Genomic DNA, 5729 nt, shown 5'->3' on the forward strand with positions numbered 1-5729 from the left:
TATGCCATGTCTTCTTTACATAGGTGCTTACCACGTATTTTTGTGATCAATGTGGTGACAAGAACAAGCATGCAAACTAGGCATCGTGATGTTGCTGATTTTAGTCCCTGTTGTGCTGTTATTTTGATGCCATGTAAACATGATGCTACAGAGAGATCCATGCATATTTTGAGATACTTCAGTAAGGATGTTTTGAACATATGGTTATTGTCTATCCATTCATGCCCTTGCTTGCAATTATGGAGTAGTCTACCATGTCATTTTCGTGCTCTACTTTTGCTTCAAAATGTTTCCTGGCAGATTGTTTACATGTTATTCAATTTTGCCAAGGTTGTTCTAGTTGATCCCTACATCCTATGGACTTGCTCTTGCCATGCTTAGCTTCACGAATATGTCTTCTTACTGTTGGTTGCCTTGCCATGCCATGTATTGCTCTGTGGTGAGTGGTACAAGCTCATCTACATGCCTTCATAATTCTGTTCCTGCCATGTTTGAATCTGTATTATAACTTGCTATGTTTACATGGGTGCCATCATATTTTCTGATCCTTTTTGGCTCATGGTCAGTAAGGGACTTTTGATCTCTGCATTTAGTAGGTTCATGACATGCCTTTGTTTGCCATTATAAGTTCCTGTAACATGTTGTTTGATAGCTCTAAACATTGCAACCTGATGTTATTTTCTGCAAAGTCTGAATTGTTATTACTTGCAATCTTACCATGTGTGTTTGAGCATGTTCTAGTGATTTCTGGAGTTAGCTCAGTGTTCATGTTTTGTAATGCTTTACATGTACATCATGTCCATGCCTTTTGTTCTCATGTTGGGGTGTTGTAGTATATTGTTTTGATGCTTGCAATATGCCTAGTTGCTGTTTTGGGCAGATTGTTGTTATGACTTGTATAGTGTGAGTGTGTTGCACCGTTGCTCCATTTTGAGTGTGCTCTATATGAAACTTGCTTAGAATTGCATGTAGCTTCATATTATCATGTTGCATCCTTGTTTTGAGGTGTTTGCTTGATGTTTGGGTGCATTTCGCATCAATGCCATGTTTAACTTGTTTTGCTCATATCTTCTAGGCCGTAGCTCCGAACTAAATGAACTTTATATGTAACTTGACTAGAATCTCATGTAGATCATCTTTGTGCATCTTAACTTGCTGTTTAACAACTTGAACATAAGGTTTATACAGATCTGGACTAACTTCGAAATATGCATATGAGGACTTACCGGAATTGTTATATGTTGTTCCCGGCCTCATTTAAACTTGCCTTGATGTATTGCTCTTGTTTGCATCATCTCTTCCCATGAGTAGCTTCATGTAGTCTTGTATTGCATCATGCTTGTTCGTGCATCATGCCTTGTTCATGTGTGGTGTGTTTACTATGTTGTGTGCTTCTTCTCGATAGTTCCCGTTTCGTTGCGATCGTGAGAATTCGTTCGTCTACGCTTGGTTCGGCTTCATCCGTTCGTTTTCTTCATGGACTCGTTCTTCTTCCTTGCGGGATTTCATGCAAGATGACCGCTACCCTGGATCTCACTACTATCATTGCTATGCTAGTTGCTTCGTTCTATCGCTTTGCTGCGCTACCTATCACTTGTTTATCAAGCCTCCCATATTGCCATGAACCTCTAACCTTGACACATTTCCTATGCAAACCGTTGCTTGGCTATGTTACCGCTTTGCTCAGCCCCTCTTATAGCGTTGTTAGTTGCAGGTGAAGTTGAAGATTACTCCATGGTGGACAGGATTTTGGTTGGGATATTACAATATCTCGTATATTATTAATGCATCTATATACATGGTAAAGGGTGGAAGGCTCGTCCTTATGCCTGATGTTTTGTTCCACTCTTGCCGCCCTAGTTTCTGTCATACCAGTGTTATGTTCCCGAATTTTGTGTTCCTTACGCCGTCGAGTGATTTATGGGACCACCTTGACAGTTCGCTTTGAATAAAACTCCTCCAGCAAGGCCCAACATTGGTTTTACCATTTGCCTCGCCACCACCTACCTTTTCCCTTGGGAGTCGCTCTCTCGAGGGTCATCTTTATTATAGCCCCCCGGGCCAGTGCTTGTCTAAGTGTTGGTCCAAACTAGAGCATCGTGCGGGGACATCCCTTGGCAACTTGGGTTACGTCGGTTCCTGTACGCTTCGCTTATCCGGTGTTGCCCTGAGAACGAGATATGTGCAGCTCCTATCAGGATTGTCGGCGCATCAGGCGGTCTTGCAGGTCTTGTTTTACCATTGTCGAAATGTCTTGTAAACCGGGATTCCGAGTCTGATCGGGTTTTCCTGGGAGAAGGTATATCCTTCGTTGATCGCGAGAGCTTATCATGGGCTAAGTTGGGACACCCCTGCAGGGTATAATCTTTCGAAAGCCGTGCATGCGGTTATAGGCAGATGGGAATTTGTTAATGTCCGGTTGTAGATAACTTGACACCAGATCCGAATTAAAACGCATCAACCGTGTGTGTAGCCGTGATGGTCTCTTTTCGGCGGAGTCCGGAAAGTGAACACGGTCTTTGGGTTATGTTTGACGTAAGTAGGAGTTCAGGATCACTTCTTGATCATTGCTAGCTTCACGACCGTTCCATTTGCTCTCTTCTCTCTCTTATTTGCGTATATTAGCCACCATAATATGCTTAGTCGCTGCTGCAGCCTCACCAATTTACCCGTTCCTTTCCCTTTAAGCTTTGCTAGTCTTGATACCCATGGTAATGGGATTGCTGAGTCCTCGTAGCTCACAGATTACTACAGCAACAGTTGCAGGTACAGGTTTAGGCGATGGTCATGATGCGAGAGCGATGCTTGCTTGCGTTGAGTTCTTCTTCTGCTTCTTCTTTGATCAGGGGATAGGTTCCAGGTCGGCAGCCTGGGCTAGCAGGGTGGATGTCGTTTGAGTTTCTGTTTGTGTTTCATCTGTAGTCGGATGATGCTCTGATGTATTGTGATGTTGTATTAGTGTGGCATTGTATGCCTCTTGTATGTATCCCCATCTATTATGTAATGTTGATGTAATGATATCCACCTTGCAAAAGCGTTTCAATATGCGGGTCTATCCTTGGTGGGACCTTCGAGTTCCTTTTGGATAGGGTCGCATATTGGGCGTGACAGAGAGGATCATGGAGCAGAAGTTCTATGACTTGGACGTGAAAGTTACTGAGATCCAGTCTGTTGTTGAGCAGCTTCAGGATGATATGCAGGAGAGGAAGGGCAAGACAACCATAGATGCATTTGCCAGAGTGCCTCGAGCTCACAGATCAGCTGCAGTGCCAGTGACAGACACCAGAGCCACTTCATCTGCACCAGCTACAGCTCTAGTGCAACCAGCTCCAGCACCTACACCTCCAGCTCCATCCACATCAACAGAAGCTTTTGTCCGAGGAGCCATCTATACACCACCACATCAACACCCAGCCTGAGAGACGATCTAGCACTATGCATTTTCTATGAACTTTTTGGTAACTTGTTGCCAAAGGGGGAGAAAATGTATAGATCATAGGCTTCGAGAGAGAGAGAGAGTTTGCTTTTGTTCTCTCTTGTTTTGGTGGCTGAACTTTATTTGCTTTTGCTTGCTTGAGATACTACGTTATTGCCTGTGTGAGACATTGATGATCATGTGTTTGATCATAAGCTACACTTATGCTTGTTGGATGACATTATCCCATTTATCTCTATATGATCATTCACTTTGCTTAGTGATGAGTGCATGTATTCAATCTTTATTATGTTTTAGCGCTCCACCAAGATGTATGTGACATGGAAGAGTAAACCATGAGCCTAATTCCTTGTGCATTTGCAGTCCAAAGCAAATCTTAAATCTATGCACAAATTTAGGGGGAGCTCTTTCTTATCACATACTTCTCAAAACGACAATGTTTTTCAATCTTATTATCATTTTTCAAAGCTTTGATCTATATGTTGTCATCAATTACCAAAAAGGGGGAGATTGAAAGTGCAACTATCCCTAGGTGGTTTTGGTAATTCCTAACAACTTATAGCTCATTGGGATAATACTATTCCAAGACAAATATTTCAGGAAAGCTCAATGAATGGCATGGCATGGATGAGGAAACTGGATCCCTCAAAATACTAACGACAAAAGGATTGGCTCAAGCTCAAAAGCTGAAGACTCTACATTTTATATTTTAGTGATCCAAGATCACATTGAGTCTATAGAAAAATCCAATATTATCAAGGAGGGATGAGGTGTTGCTTAGTGAGTTTCTTGCTCCACAGTGCTTAGTGATATGCTCCAAAAACCCTCAACTACTTTCTCATATCCACATATGACCTAAACCAAAAGTCAAACTCGGCCCCACCGATTCTTTCTATTCGGTGCCACTGAGTTTAGATGTCATAGCCACTGCCACAAACCCTAGGCAAATCGGTCTCACCGATAGGGATCTCGGTCTCATCGAGATGGGATTGTAATCTCTCTGTTTCCCTTTGTAACGTGTTGGTCTAACCGAAGTGAGCGATCGGTCCCACCGAGATTGCAATGTAAACTCTCTGTATCCTTTTGGTAACATTTCGGTCTCACTGAAATGAGCAAATCGGTCCCACCGAGTTTACCTGACAAACTCTCTGGTTAGCTTATTACCAAAATCGGTCTCACCGAGTTTGTGTAATCGGTCTCACCGAGATTACGTTCTGCCCTAACCCTAACCATATCGGTCCTACCGAGTTGCATGTCGGTCCCACCGAAAACCCTAACGGTCACTAGGTTTACTAAATCGGTCCGACCGAGTTTGTTGATTCGGTCCCACCGAGATTGGTAAATTGTGTGTAACTGTTAGATTTTGTGTGGAGGCTATATATACCCCTCCACCTCCTCTTCATTCGTGGAGAGAGCAATCAGAACAAACCTACACTTCCAACTTACCATTTCTGAGAGAGAACCACCTACTCATGTGTTGAGGCCAAGATATTCCATTCCTACCATATGAATCTTGATATCTAGCCTTCCCCAAGTTGCTTTCCACTCAAATCTTCTTTACACCAAATCCAAATCCTATGAGAGAGAGTTGAGTGTTGGGGAGACTATCATTTGAAGCACAAGAGCAAGGAGTTCATCATCAACGCACCATTTGTTACTTCTTGGAGAGTGGTGTCTCCTAGATTGGCTAGGTGTCACTTGGGAGCCTCCAACAAGATTGTGGAGTTGAACCAAGGAGTTTGTAAGGGCAAGGAGATCGCCTACTTCGTGAAGATCTACCGCTAGTGAGGCAAGTCCTTCGTGGGCGACGGCCATGGTGGGATAGACAAGGTTGCTTCTTCGTGGACCCTTCTTGGGTGGAGCCCTCCGTGGACTCGCGCAACCATTACCCTTCGTGGGTTGAAGTCTCCATCAACGTGGATGTACGATAGCACCACCTATCGGAACCATGACAAAAACATTCGTGTCTCCAATTGCATTTGAATCCTCCAAACCCTTCCCCTTTACATTCTTGCAAGTTGCATGCTTTACTTTCCTCTGCCCATATACTCTTTGCATGCTTGCTTGAATTGTGTGAAGATTGCCTGACTTGTGCTAGATAGTTAAAATCTGCGAAAGACTAAAATTGGGAAAAGGTTAAGTTTTTAATTGGTCAAGTAGTCTAATCACCCCCCCTCTAGACATACTTCAAGATCCTACAGGGGGTGGTTTTCCTTCCCGGATAGATCTTCGTATTCGGCAGCTTCATACTGTAGGCCAACTCGCTTGGCCATCTGGAGCAGATCGATAGCTA

The sequence above is a fragment of the Triticum dicoccoides genome, chromosome 3B, assembly GCF_002162155.2.
Source record: "Triticum dicoccoides isolate Atlit2015 ecotype Zavitan chromosome 3B, WEW_v2.0, whole genome shotgun sequence".
Lineage (NCBI taxonomy): Eukaryota > Viridiplantae > Streptophyta > Magnoliopsida > Poales > Poaceae > Triticum > Triticum dicoccoides.